Genomic DNA, 15,896 nt, shown 5'->3' with positions numbered 1-15,896 from the left:
AATGTCTGCATAGTTCCCCCTCTTTTATAAAGAGGGAGACAAAGTATTCATTAAGAACCGTGCCCACATCTCCCACCTCCATACACACATTCCCTTTTTGGTCCCTAATACTCTATCCTTAGTTATCCTCTTGCTCTTCATGTATTTATAAAACATCTTTGTGCTTTCCTTGATTTTACTTGGTAATATTATTTTCCGGCCATTTCTTTGCTCTCCTAATTTTCTTTTTAATTTCACCCCTGCACTTTCTTCACTCCTCTCGGCTTTCTGTGGTATTGAGCTCTCGGTATCTGACATAAGCTTCCCTTTTGTGCCTTATTCTACCTGGTTTCATTCTTGCTATCTAAGGGGCTCTCGATTTGGGAGTCTCACCCTGTTTGTCTTTGTGGGAAAATATTTGTTCTCAACCCTCTCAGGGAGTCGAGGGTTCTGCAGAGCAGGCCTGAAAGAGGAGTTGAGTGTTGGGACAGATCAGTCATGATCTTATTGAATGGCAGGGCAGGCTCGAGGGGCTGAATGGCCTACTCCTGCTCCTACTTCTTGTGTTCTTGTGTCCAGTTCAATATCTCCTTTAGTGACTTGGTGCCAAATTGTTATTATGTTTTATTCATTTGTTGGATGTGTGCATTACTGGCTTTGCCAGCATTTTATTGCCCATCACCAATTGCCGTTGAACCTTCTTGAACCGCTGCAGTCCATGTGGGGTAGGTACACCCACAGTGCTGTTAGGAAGTGAGATCCAGGATTTTGACCTAGTGACAGTGAAGGAATGGTGATATAGTTCCAAGTCAGGATGGTGTGAGACTGGAAGGGAAACTTGCAGGTGGTGGTGTTCCCATATGTGTTTCCTGTTTGTTTGCTCTCTCTCCCCCTCATTATTTCTCGACCTCCCTGTCCTTCTGTCCCTCTCTGTCATGGGAACTTAAGAACAGAAGGAAGTGGGTGCAGGAACAGAGAGACCTGGGGATGTCTGTGCACAAATTGAAGGTGGCAGAGCTAGTTGAGAAAGTGGTTAAAAGGCGTATGGGATCCTAGGCTTTGTAAATAGAGGCTTAGAGTATAAAAGCAAGGAGGTTATGATGAAGCTTTATAAAACACTGCTTCATCCTCATCTAGTATTGTGTCCAATTCTGGACACCGTGCTTTAGGTAGGATGTGGAGGCATAAGAGAGGATGCAGAAAAGATTCACGAGCAAGGTTCCAGGATGAGGGACTTCAGTTGTGTGGATAGATTGGAGAAACTGGTGTTGTTCTCTGTATCTTTCTTCCTCTCTCTATCTCTCCCTCCTGCTATCTCTGACACTGGGAGAGAGACAGAGGGAGAGAGGGTTAGTTATGAAGCGAGTAGAAAAAGACCAACAGATTCAGCAACCATTTCAGTAGGAGAAAAGCCAATAACAATCACAAGCTGATGGAGGGATGGGAAATCATTTACGAAGGGACAGAGTATCTGATCACACCCGGGATGGTGTAATGGATGCCAACAAAGCCCCATTTCAGCCTGCAATATGAAAAGGAGGGAGAGAGAGCTGAGAGGGAATGAGTTAATTTTGACTGAGTTAATGAGGGAGCAATGGCGTCCTGCGGCTCCCACAATGCCCCGCGGGTGGGAACGGCCCCTATCTGCGGTACAGGCCGCGCTGCACTCTGGGAGGATGCTCCGCACATGCGCATCTCCACAGGAGCGTCAACCGCCGCTTTTTTATATTGTCCCCCGGCTCAGACGTTCAACTTTCCTCCATTGAGATCGACAGCTGAAGCCGCTTCTCCTTTTCCTTTCAGCTGCTGTTTGCGGAAATAAGCGGCCGGCGGGTGACGTCGCGCAAACATGGCGGCTGATGACACCTCCCTCCCGCCAGGGCGTCAGTGAGGTCTCATTGGCTGCCTCGCCCCACGTGTCTGGAGGTCAAGGGGTTAAAAGCTGCCTCTGGCTTCCGCGCAGCCGCGGTTTAGGCGACTTGTAACCCCGCCCCTGGGGTGGGGGAGGGGGTGTCAGCTCCAGACTCTTAAAGGGACCCTGCACCACCAGAACTGTCCCAAACTCTTAAAGGGACCCAACATGGACAGAAAGAGCAAGAGAGTTGGAGAGCAAGTAATAGAGAGGGAAATAGAAAAGAGAGAGTGATGGGGAGAGAGAGAGAGGAAGAACTGAGCTTGAAAGAATCATAGAGAGATGGAGAGACCGAGAGAAAATAGGTGAGAGGGAGAGAGTGAGAGAGCAAGAGATGGTGAGAAATGGAGGGAGAATCTCCTCAATTGGACAGAGATGGAGACAGAGTGATGGAGAGATGTGAAGAGAGATCCAAGAGAAAGGAAGGTGGAGAGTGAGGGAGAGGTAGAGTTTGAGAGTGAGGAAACCGATAAATGGAAAGATAAAGGTGAGGAGAGAGTAACAGAGCAGAAGAGAGAGAGAGAGAGATGGCGAGAGAGAGTGGGAAGGAAAATGAAAAATTAGAGGAAAAGAGCAGACACAGGGTGTACAGAAAGTGTGAAAAATGAATGAGAGATAGAGTGTCCGTCAGAGAGAGAGGGAAAGTCCGGGATATATGTGGGCAGAGAGAGAGGCAGATAGTGTGTGTGTGAGAGAGAGAGAGAGAGAGACATCAGCACACGTTCACAGTAAAGAAAGTCTCGCCATGTCAAACAGTCATTTAATTGGGTGCACAACCAGACAAAAGTAACTTTATCCTCGGGAGAATGAGTGGAGTCAGACATATAAAAACAGATTGCAGGTTAATGCCCAGATAAGCTTGATTAAAGATTAAAAGTTGCAGAGAGAAATCACCCAGTAATCCTAGTTGCAACCCATTGGACTCAATACAATGGTCCAAAAATATTATCACTGCCAATCAAACAATTTCATCAGCTCAACAGCAAACAGTGAAATGATCCACAAACTGCAGTGTTCAATGATTCAAGGAAGATTACAGAGCATGAGAGAGAACATAAAGACAGACAGAGAGTATTTGTTTAGCTTCTCTGCCATTGTCCTATGATGAGAGGCTGAGTAAATAGGACCTGTATTCTCTGGAGTTTAGAAGAATGAGAGGTGATCTCATTGAAACATATCAGATTCTAAAGGGACTGGATAGGGTGGACACTGAGAGATTATTTCCACTGGTCGGGAAATGAAAGTCTCCCTTATCCCTTCCTAACCAGCTTATCCACCTGTCCTGTCAGCCTCAGGAATCAGTGAACATTCACTCCAAGGTCCCGCTGTTCACAGACACAGAGATAATGTTGGAGACAGTCATGTTGTGAGGTTAGATCAAAAGTGCAAATGACAAATGTTATCATAGTTTGATGTAATCCTGTGTACACAGAGGTACAAGAAATAGGTGTAGAGTGTGAAACACCAGGAGAGAGGGAGGAATATAGATGGAGAGAGGGTAACAGTGAGAAAGGGAGAGATATGCATGGAGAGAGAAGTGGAGAGCTACTCTTCCTGGTAATCTCTCTCCATCTCCGTCTTCCCCTCTCTCTTACTCACTCAATCAATCACTGGTTCCCCTCTCTGCTACTCTCTCCTTGTTTATTTCTCTCTCTGTACCCTCTTAATCTCAATCTCTCACTGTGTCATACCTTCCAGGATGCTGCACACAGCTTTGCGGGAATGCTGACCGACACTCTCCATCCCGATCTCGTCCTCTTTCTCTCTGGTAATCTCTCCCCATTGCTATCCTTCCCTCTCCCTGTTCTTCCCTCTCTATATCTATCCCTGTCTTTCTCACTGTTACTCTCTCCATCTGGATGGAGGAGGAGAAAGCGAGGCATATATAGAGGCAGCTTTACTCTGTATCTAACCCCACTCTGTACCTTCCCTGGGAATGTTTTATAGAACAGAGAAGACAGAGATTTACTCAATAGCTAACTAATAGCTTGGCAGCATTTGATGGGACAGTGTAGACGGAGCTTTACTCTGTATCCCTGGAATTTAGAAGGGTAAGGGGTGATCTGATCAAAGTTTAAAGTGGTGGATGGGGTACCAATCAGGTGGACTGCTTTGTCCTGGATGGTGTCGAGCCTCTGGAGTGTTGTAGATGTTACACTCATCCAGGCAAGTGGAGAGATACCATCACACACCTGACCTGTGTCTTGTAGGTGGTTGAAAGGCTTTGGGGAGTCAGGGGGTGAGTCACTTGTAGCCACAGTACTGATGTGATTACTTCAGCTCAGTTCCTGGTCAATGTCTCCCCAGGATGTTGATGCTGGGGGATTCAGCAATGGGATAATGCTTTGAATGCCATGGGGAGGTGGTTGGATTCTCTCTTGTTACAGATGGTCATTGCCTGTCTGTGTGTGTTTTTCTGTGCTCTGGGAACAATTTCCTCAATGGGAGGTCATTATGCTGCCTCATAACTGACTAGTTCACGAAAGGAATGCTGATGGAATGAACGGGACAGGGACAGAGTGGATACAACATTGGCTAAGGGACAGGACACAGAGAGTAGTGGTGAATGGTTGTTTCAGACTGGAGGGCGGTATCTTTGACTGACATAATCTTATACACTTCTATTCAATCTCCCCTCTATCTACTTTCTTCTAAGGAGATCAAACCCAGCTTTTCCAACCTAACCTTGTAGCTAAAATCCCCCATCTTTGAAACCATTCTGGTAAATCTCTGCACCCTCTCAAGGAACCTCACATCCTTCCTAAAGTCTGGTGACCAGAACTGGACACAGTTCTCCAGTTGGGGCCAAAATAGAGCTTTATAAATGTTCAGCATAACCTCCCTGCTTTTGTACTGACTGTATCCAGTGTACATTGTGGTACAGTGGTATTCCCCAGGGGTTTGGATTAGGACCACTGATCTTTTTGATATATATTAATGACTTGGACTTGGGTTTACAGGGCATAACTTCAACATTACACCATCTGCAATGTAATAAACAGAGAAGGGAATAGTAGTAGTAAATCTCTGTCTTCTCTGTTCTATAAAACACTGTCAGAGCAGGTACAGTGTGGGGTTCAGGAGGATAGAGGCAGTCTGGTGAAATGGTCAGACACATGGCAGGTTAACTTCAATGCTGAGAAATGTCAAATGATGCATTTAGGAAGGAAGGCTGAGGAGAAGCGATATAAACTAAATAGTACAATGTTAAAATGGGTGCTGGTTCAGAGAGATCGGGAATCTGGAGAGATCTGCGTCAGTTTTTATATCTGAAAGATTCAATTTGGGGCTTCGAGTCTTGTCAGTTGAATTGAGCTTCATCCTGAAAAGTGTCAGCAAACGTGTTGGGAAATGTGTCAAAAGCTGTTTCCATTCAGACATTCCTGCATTGTGGAAGTGCGAGCTCTCTTTGCAGAGACAGGAAATAGAGTTGTTTGAATGGACCTGCAGGTTTTAGTTGATGCAATAAGGTGAGAATTTGAATTGTGTCCCTTCCAGATACACAGAATTGAAGGTATTTACAGAACACCACATGAAGTAGTTTACCAATGTCTGACAAACTTCAAAGACTTCAAACACATGGAAGAAGAGGAGAAGGGAACAATATACAAAACCTCAGTCAGTCACACAACTGCAGTAGGAAAATGAATCTCTTTTTATGGGTTTTAATTTGAAGGCCTGAGCTGATGATTGAAAAAGTAGGAGTTCAAATCCCACACAGGGCTGTTGTGAATTTGAATTTTGTTTTTTCTAAAAATAAACATAAATCTGGAATTAAAAAGCCTCGAGGTTGGAATGATTCACTCCTGTCTACTAGTGCAAAGCCCGTGTTTGTCTCAGTTTTGCTGTATTTATTAACGATTTAAGATGATGTGGTAGAATGCAACATACCCAAGTTTACCAATGACACAAAAATAGGCAGCATTGTAAGCAGTGTAGCTGGAAGCATCAAATTACAAAGAGGTATTAATATCTTAAATAAATGGGCAAAACTGTGGTAGATAGATTTCAATGTCAGTAAAAAAGACGAGAACAGGGTACTTGATAAATGGTGAAAAGATAGAAATACTGGAGGTCCAAAGAGACTTGAGGGGTCCGTGTCCATTTGAGTGCAGTGTAGATTTACCAGAATGATAACTGGACTCCAAGGGTTAAATTACGAGGTGATATTACACAAACTGGGGATTTATTGCCTGGAATTTAGGAGGATCAAGGTGATTTGATCAAAGTTGTTGAGATATTAAGGGGAACTGATGGGGTAGTTTGAGAGAAACTATTTCGGCAGCTTTGGAATATAGGAACAGGAGTAGGCCATTCAGCCCATCGAGCCTGCTCCGCCATTCAATACTATCATGGCTGATCATCCACTTCAATGTGTTTTTCCCAGACTATCCTCATACCCTTTATGTCATTGGTATTCAGCAATCTGTCAATCTCTGCTTTAAACATACTCAATGACTGAGCTTCCACAGCCCTCTGGGATAGAGAATTCCTAAGATTCACAACCCTCTGAGTAATGACATTTCTCCTCATCTCTGTCCCAAGTGGCTTCCCCCTTATTTTGAAATTGTGTCCCCTGGTTCTCGACTCCCCAACCAGGAGAAACATCTTACCTACATCTACCCTGTCTATAACGTTACCCCAGGGTCTCCACACAGCCTGTCTCCCCGTCCCACTGCTTCTAAAGTGTCTCAGGGTCTCCTGGCACTTTCTATCTCTCTGCTTCTGTCTCTATCCCTCACTATCTCTCTGTTCTCTCTCCATTTCTATCTCTCCCTATCTCTCTGTTACTCTACCTCTGTTCCTCTCTCTCTGTCTATCAGCCTCTCCCACCATGTTGGTTATCATTGGGGGTTGAGTTAAATCACAGACAAAATAAACACTTCACCTGTCTGCCCCGAAATAAATAGCAAAATTTGTGGATATTTTATGTCTGTATTCAGACAATATAGACAGGAGTGTATATTATATGATGGGATGCTGCAAATCGATTTACACTCGTACTGTCGGAAAAACAACTTAAAAAGAATTATTCACAAGTCGAGTCCAACTTAACGACAGATATGACCCGATAAGGTAATAAATGCCAAAAGTCTGGAGTTTTTTGGAGTACGTTAAGCTTTACTCTGTCTGGCTTTCAGAAATTAAACATTACACATGCACTGCAAGATTAAAGATTATACATAGGTTAGGTTACATAGAATTTTGGAAGGACTAACAAGGCTAGGGAATATCCAATGAATGGTAGGACCATAGGAAGTACCGAGTGTCAGAGGGATCTTGGTGTACTTGTCCATAGATCACTGAAGGCTGCAGCGCAGGGAGACAAGGTGGTTAGGAAGGTATATGGGATACTTGCCTTTAGTAGTTGAGGCATAGAATATAAGAACAGGGAGGTTATGATGGAGCTGTATAAAACACTGGTTAGGCCACAGCTGGAGTACTGTGTACAGTTCTGGGCACCACACTATAGGAAGGATGTGATTGCACTGGAGAGGATGCAGAGGAGATTGACCAGGATGTTGCCTGGGCTGGAGTATTTCAGCTATGAAGAGAGACTGAAAAGGCTGGAGTTGTTTTACTTAGAGCAGAGAAGGCTGAGGGGGGACCTGATTGAGGTGTACTAAATTGTGAGGGGCATTGAAAGGTTAGATAGGAAGAAACTTTTTCCCTTAGCGGAGGGGGTCAATAACCAGGGGGCATAGATTGAAGGTAAGGGGCAGGAGGTTTCGAAGGGATTTGAGGAAAATATTTTTCACCCGGAAGGTTATTGGGTGATTTGATGAAGGTTGACAAAATAATAAGGGAAACTGATAGGGTGGACTGAGAGTAAATATTCCCACTGGCTGTGAAGTCAGGAACTTGGGGCATAGTCCAAAAATATAAAGAGTGGCCACTTTGACTTCATCCCATCGTGTCGTATGTACATTCTCACATATAGCAGGTATAGCAGCACATATATAACAGGATAGCAGGTATAACTGTAGTCATAGTATTCAGCTGAAAATTGATCAGTTACATTGTTATTTCAGTCCATATTTACAGTACACACGGTACCTTACTGTTGTAATCAAGTCATATAGTGTCTATTCATCCCACTGGGGCAAAATGTCACTGGCTCAACATTCTCACCAAATACTAAAACATTCCACAATGCAAGACTCTCAAATTCAACACAAGTTTCCTTTTCTGAGTCTCGCTGGTCTGTTCTGATTCTCTGAGGGATTACTGATGCTTATCCTCCACATGAGCAGTCGTCCTAATCCCGTGTGCCTGTCCTGCTCCCAAACCCGGCATCCGCTTACATTAAGGCAAGTGATACAGGAGCGTCTCAGTGACTGAGGCAGGTGAGTCTTGAGGCTGAGCCGGGGACAGTGAGTGACCCGGGTTAATCCGACACTCCAGGGACAGTTTAAACGGAGCTTTACTCTGTATCTAACCCGTGCTGTACCTTCTCTGAGATTGTTCGATGGGGCAGTGTAGACGAGGAGAGTTATTCCTTACCCATTTTAAACATGGAGAAGTGAATATCCAAGAGATTGTTTTAAATGTGATGAGGGTTTCTGCCTCTACCATCCTTTAGAGTCATAGAGAGATACAGCACTTATACAGGCCCTTCGGCCCGCCCAGTCGGTGCCGGCCATCAACCACCCATTTTATACTAATCCTTTCAGGCAGTGAGTTCCAGACACCCACCAGCCACTGGGTGAAGAAACTATTGATGTGTTTCGTTCTGTTAAGTTTGATGTCAATGTTTCCCCAGGATGTTGACGCTGGGTGATTCAGCGATGGGATAATGCTTTGAATGCCAAGGGGAGGTGGTTGGATTCTCTCTTGTTGCAGATGGTCATTGCCTGGCACTTGTGTGACGTGAATGTTACTTGCCACTGGTCGGCCCAAACCTGAATGTTGTCCGGGTCTTGGTGCATGTGGCTCTGGATTGCTTCATTATCTGAGGCAAAATACTGTGGATGCTGGAAATCTGGAAAGCATCGAGCTGAATCACTAACTCTGTTTCTCTCTCCACAGATGCTGCTTGACCTGCTCAGTATTTCCAGCATTCTCTCCTGTGATCACAGCTGAAGATGGTTGAGTCTCGGACACTACCCTGAGAAACTCCTGCAGTGATGTCCTGGGACTGAGATGATTGACCTCCAACAACCACAACCATCTTCCTTTGTGCTCGGTATGATTCCAACCAGTGGAGAGATTTCCCCCGATTCCCACTGACTTCAGTTTTACTCGGGCTCCTCGATGTCACACTCGGTCAAACACTGCCTTGATGTTAAGGTCAGTCTCTCTTCCCAGTAGCAGACAGGAGTGAATCGTTCCCTTTGACCCGTTGTACACTGAACAAGCTGTGCTTCTTCACAGCCTGATACAGGACTGTACACGGCCGATTAATGTAGCCCATCAAACACTCCCAGAGCAGGTTCAGCACAGCTTAGGAATAGAGTATAGTACAGAGAGAGGGCTGGAGAGAGGGACAAAGTTGGAGAGAGAGTGATTCTTGAGGTGGATGAAAAGGATAATGTAAGATATATTAATTTGATGTAATCCTTCACTGCTGTGTACACAAACAGAAAGAGATAGATATGGAGAGAAAAAAACATCGGGAGATGGGGAAATGTAGATGAAGTTGCGGCCCAGGCAGATACGTTTGATAATCCAGAAGGAACAGCCTCCATTTTAAACATCCAGCAAGCTATTCCACTGTGGGAGCCATCACACCCTCATGACATTTGTTGTGCAAATTTAATGCTGGTTTATTGGTTAATTTTTAAACCTGTGATTGATAGATTCTTGTTAACCAAAGGTATTAAGAGATAAGGGGCAAAGGCAGGATATATGGTGTAAGTTACATCACAGATCAGCCAAGATCACATTGGATGCCGGAACAGGATTGTGTGGTTGAATTGCATCTTCCTCTTCCAATATCCCCCGTGAAGTATCCTTCTATCTCTTTTAGTCACCCTGTCAGTCCATGTCTCTCTGTTTCTCTTTTTCTGTCTCTCTCTCTCTCTGTCTCTATCAGACAGTGTAGAGTGAGATTCACTCTGTATCCACCCCATGATGTTCCTGCCCTGGGAGTGTGTGATGGGACAGTGTAGAGGGAAATTTACTCTGTGTCAAACCCAACATTGTGCTTGGCTTGGGAATATTTAATGGGACAGTGTAGCTGGAGATTTACTCTGTATCCCTGGAATTTTGAAGGCTCAGGTGTGATTTGATGATTGTTTTCAAGATAATAAGGGAAACTGATAGGGTGGACAGAGAGTAACAATTCCCACTGGCTGCAGAGTCTAGAACTTGGGGGCATATTCTGAAAATATAAACCTCGTCTAAAAACCTTTCAGCAGTGAAATGAAGAAACACTTCAACACACCAGGTGTGGTATCAGTTTGAAACTCTCTTCCACAATCAGCAATTGATGCTGAGACACTTGTTAATTTTTAAATCTGAGTTTGATAGATTTTTATGAAACCTCTCTGTCACTCCCTCTCTCTTCTCCCATCTCTGCCTCTCTCTCTCTCTCTCTCCATCTGTCTTTCCATCTCTGTCGCTCTCACTCTCTCCTTCTCTCTCTGTCTCTCTCTCTCTCTTTCTCTGTCTCTCCATCAGTCTCCCCACCCATCACTCCATCTCTCTCTGTCTCTCACTCTGTCCCTCCATCTGTTTTTCCCTCCCTCTCCTTCTATCTCTCTCTCTCTCTCTGTCGCTCTGTCCCTCCATCTATCCTTCCCTCCCTGTCACTCCATCTCTCTCCTTCTATCTTTGTCTCTATCTCTCTGTCTCTTCATCTGCCTTACCCACCCCCTGACACTCCCTCTCTCTCATTCCATCTGTCTCTGCCTCTCTCTCTGTCTCTCTCTCTTTCCCTCCATCTGCCTTTCCCTCTCTGTCACTCCCACTCTCTCCATCTGTCTCTGTCTCTCACTGTCTCTATCCATCCATCTGTCCTTCCCTCCCTGTCACTCCTTCTCTCTCTGTCTCTCTCTCTGCCCCTCCATCTGTCTTTCTCTCCATGACGCTCCCTCACTCTCTTTCTATCTCTGTCTTTCTCTCTGTCTCTCCATCTGTCTTACCCTCCCTGTCGCCCCCTCTCTCTCCTTCCATCTCTGCCTCTTTATCTCTGTCTCTCCATCTGTCTTTCCATCTCTGTCGCTCTCACTCTCTCCTTCTCTCTCTGTCTCTCTCTCTCTCTTTCTCTGTCTCTCCATCAGTCTCCCCACCCATCACTCCATCTCTCTCTGTCTCTCACTCTGTCCCTCCATCTGTTTTTCCCTCCCTCTCCTTCTATCTCTCTCTCTCTCTCTGTCGCTCTGTCCCTCCATCTATCCTTCCCTCCCTGTCACTCCATCTCTCTCCTTCTATCTCTGTCTCTGCCTCTCTCTCTGTCTCTCTCTCTGTCCCTCCATCTGTCTTTCCCTCTCTGTCTCTCCATCTCTCTCCTTCTATCTCTGTCTCTGCCTCTCTCTCTGTCTCTCTCTCTGTCCCTCCATCTGTCTTTCCCTCCCTGTCACTCCATCTCTCTTCTTCTCTCTCTGTCTCTCACTCCCTCCCTCCATCTGTCTTTCCCTCTCTGTCTCTCCGTCTCTCTTCTTCTATCTCTGTCTCTGCCTCTCTCTCTGTCTCTCTCTCTGTCCCTCCATCTGTCTTTCCCTCTCTGTCTCTCCCTCTCTCTCCTTCTCGCTCTGTCTCTCTCTCTGTCCCTCCATCTGTCAAAGAACAAAGAACAGTACAGCACAGGAACAGGCCATTTGGCCCTCCAAGCCTGCGCCGATCTTGATGCCTGCCCAAACTAAAACCTTCTGCACTTCCGGGGTCCGTATCCCTCTATTCCCATCCTATTCATGTATTTGTCAAGATGTCTCTTAAACGTCTCTATGGTACCTGCTTCCACCACCTCCCCAGCAACACGTTCCAGGCACTCACCACCCTCTGTGTAAGGAACTTGCCTCGCACATCCCCTCTAAACTTTGCCCCTCTCACCTTAAACCTCTGTCCCCTAGTAACTGACTCTTCCACCCTGGGAAAAAGCTTCTGACTATCCACTCTGTCCATGCCACTTATAACTTTGTAAACCTCTATCATGTCGCCCCTCCACCTCCGTCGTTCCAGTGAAAACAATCCGAGTTTATCCAACCTCTCCTCATAGCTAATGCTCTCCAGACCAGGCAACATCCTGGTAAACCTCTTCTGTACCCTCTCCAAAGCCTCCACGTCCTTCTGGTAGTGTGACGACCAGAATTCTAAGTGTGGCCTGACTAAAGTTCAGTACAGCTGCAGCATGACTTGCCTATTTTTATACTCTATGCCCCGACCAATGAAGGCAAGCATGCTGTCTGCCTTCTTGACTACCTTATCCACCTGTTTTTCCCTACTTGACACTCCCTCTCTCTCCTACTATCGCTGTCTCTCTCTCTCTGTCTCCCATCTCTCTTCTCTCTCTGTCTCTTTCTTTGCCCCTCCATCTGTCTTTCCCTCTCTGTCTCTCCGTCTCTCTCCTTCTCTCTCTCTCTCTGCCTCTCTCTCTGTCTCTCTCTCTCTGTCTCTCTGTCCCTCTATCTCTTTCCCTCTCTGTCTCTCCCTCTCTCTCCTTCTATCTCTGTCTCTCCATCTGTCTTTCGCTCTCTGTCTCTCCCTCTCTCTCCTTCTCTCTCTGTCTCTGTCTCTCTCTCTGTCCCTCCATCTGTCCATCAGGCTCCTCGATACCACACTCGGTCAAACGCTGCCTTGATGTGAAGGTCAGTCTCTCTTCCCAGTAGCAGACAGGAGTGAATCGTTCCCTTTGACCCGTTGTACACTGAACAAGCTGTGCTTCTTCACAGCCTGATACAGGACTGTACACGGCCCATTAATGTAGCCCATCAAACACTCCCAGAGCAGGTTCAGCACAGCTTAGGAACAGAGTACAGTTCATTCAACATTCTCTCTCTGTCTCTCCCTCCTGCGATCTCTGACATTAGGAGAGAGGGAGAGAGGGTTAGATATGAAGGCAGAGAGAGGGCTGTAGAGAGGGACAACGTTGGAGAGAGAGAGGTTGTTGAGGTGGATGAAAAGGATAATGTAAGATATTTTAATTTGATGTAATCCTTCACTGCCGTGTGCACAAACATATTTGAGATAGATATGGAGAGAAAAAAACATCGGGAGAGGGGGAAATGTCGATGATGTTGGGGCCCAGGTAGATACTTTTGATGATCCAGAAGAAATAGCCTCCATTTTAAACATCCAGTAAGCTATTCCACTGTGGGAGCCATCACACCCTCATGATATTGTTTGTGGAAATTTCATGCTGGATTATTGGTTAATTTTTAAACCTGTGATTGATAGATTCTTGTTAAGCAAAGATAGTAAGAGATAAGGGGCAAAGGCAGGATATATGGTGTAAGATAGATCACAGATCAGCCCTGATCTCATTGAATGCCGTAACAGGGTTGTGGGGTTAAATTACATCCAATATCCGATGTTAAATATCCTTCTTTCTCTGTCAGTCACCCTGTCAGTCTATGTCTCTCTGTCTAAACTAAATGGTACAATGTTAAAATGGGTGAAGGAACAGAGAATCCTTCCCCATCCAGGAGCTGACAGTGTCTCTCCCTCTCTCTCTCTCTCTCTACCCCCTCTCTCACTCCCCCCTTTTTGCTGTCTCTCTTTCTCTTTCAATCCTGATCCTGACTTTTCTCGGAATCCTTCTTGGTTGAATAGTACCCTGAAATGTTTCAGTCTCACTGTTACAAGGAACAAGTCACATTTCTGTGGTATTTTCGATATCTTAATGATTCAATTTGGAGCTTGGATTGTGTCAGGTAAATGTGGTTTCTCATTCGGACATTTCTGCATTGTGGAACTGTCAGTTATCTGTGCAGGGACAGGATATCGGGGTGTCTGAATGGAGTTGAAGATTTTGGTTGCTTGAATAGGGTGTGAATTAGATTGTGGATTGTGTCCCTGAAGGTATTTAAGCCGATGACCTGAGAGAATGAAGTGGTTTACCAATGTCTGAATAACATCAAAGTCTTCAGACACATGAAAGAACAAGATTGGAGACACTACACAAAAGCTGAGACAGTCAGGTCACAACAGGAGGAAGGTGAATGTCTTTTACAGTTTGTAATCTGAAAGCCTGAGGTAATGACTGAAAAAGTCGGAGTTCAAATCCCACATTGGGCTCTTGTCAATTTGAATTTCTCTGAAAATAAAAAATAACTCTGGAATAATAAATCCTCCAGGATGAAATGATTCAATCTCACTGCTCTGATACTGATTTACCTTCAAGTAGCGTTTTCCAGTCCACCTTTTCTAAATCGCCTTCCACCGGCCCAGCTTCATTCCCTAAAACTAAGTGTCAAACTGACCCATCTCTTGTTGACCTTGCTACGTACTGACCTAAAAAACATCCCCTGAATGTATATTTAGAATTCTGTATCCTTGATACCTTTTACACTAGTCTCAGTTATCAATGCACTAGTTAGGTCTGCACTAGACCCTGTCTCTGTTTATATTACACATGGACCTGTCTCTGCTATAAAAATGGTTTAAAAAGTGGAGAGCAAACCCTCCAATTTATACACTAGATCTGAAGAAATAGGAGCAGGAGTAGGCCATTCAGCCTCTTGAGCCTGTTCTGTCAGTCAATATGATCATGATCGATCTGATAGTGACTTTAACTCCATTTTCCTGCCTGCCCCCCATAACCCTTGACTCCCTTGTAAATTCATTGACCCAACCTCCACTGCTCTCTGGGGAAGAGAATTCCAAAGCCTAACCAACCTCTGGGAGAAAGAAGTCTTCCTTAGCTCAGTCTTAAATGGCAGACCCTTTATTTTTAAACGGTGCCCCCTAGTTCAAGACTCCTCCACAAGGGAAACATCCTCCCAACATCCGCCCTGTCAAGTCCCCTCAGAATCTTGTATGTTTCAATAAGATCACCTCTCATTCTTCTAAACTCCAATGAGTATAGGCCCAACCTGTTCAACTATTCCTCATAAGATAACCCCTTCATCCCAGGAATCAGCCGAGTGAACCTTCTCTGAACTGATTCCAATGCATCCAGGCCTGACCATTTATTCACTTTCAAAGATGCTAAACACCTTAATATTTCCCTCTCACCCTGTTTATCCCATCCAATATTTCACACTCCTCCTCTTTAACTACAATGTCTGCATAGTTCCCCCTCTTTTATAAAGACGGATACAAAGTATTCATTAAGAATCGTGCCCACATCTCCCACCTCCACACACACATTCCCTTTTTGGTCACTAATGCTCTATCCTTAGTTATCCTCTTGCTCTTCATGTATTTATAAAACATCTTTGTGCTTTCCTTGATTTTACTTGGTAATATTATTTTCCGACTATCTTTTTGTGCTTTCCTAATTTTCTTTTTAATTTCACCCCTGCACTTTCTTCACTCCTCTCAGCTTTCTGTGGGATTGAGCTCTCGGTATCTGACATAAGTTTCCCTTTTGTGCCTTATTCTTCCTGGTTTGATTCTTGCTATCTAAGGGGCTCTAGATTTGTCTAGATTTGTTTGTCTTTGTGGGAAAATATTTGTTCTCAACCCTCTCAGGGAGTCGAGGGTTCTGCAGAGCAGGCCTGAAAGAGGAGTTGAGTGTTGGGACAGATCAGTCATGATCTTATTGAATGGCAGGGCAGGCTCGAGGGGCTGAATGGCCTACTCCTGCTCCTACTTCTTGTGTTCTTGTGTCCAGTTCAATATCTCCTTTAGTGACTTGGTGCCAAATTGTTATTATTTTTTATTCATTTGTTGGATGTGTTCATTACTGGCTCTGCCAGCATTTTATTGCCCATCACCAATTGCCGTTGAACCTTCTTGAACCGCTGCAGTCCATGTGGGGTAGGTACACCCACAGTGCTGTTAGGAAGTGAGATCCAGGATTTTGACCGAGTGACAGTGAAGGAACGGTGATATAGTTCCAAGTCAGGATGGTGTGAGACTGCAAGGGAAACTTGCAGGTGGTGGTGTTCCCATATGTGTT

Source organism: Heterodontus francisci, chromosome 45 (assembly GCF_036365525.1).
Source record: "Heterodontus francisci isolate sHetFra1 chromosome 45, sHetFra1.hap1, whole genome shotgun sequence".
Lineage (NCBI taxonomy): Eukaryota > Metazoa > Chordata > Chondrichthyes > Heterodontiformes > Heterodontidae > Heterodontus > Heterodontus francisci.
This window is presented reverse-complemented; position numbering follows the sequence as displayed.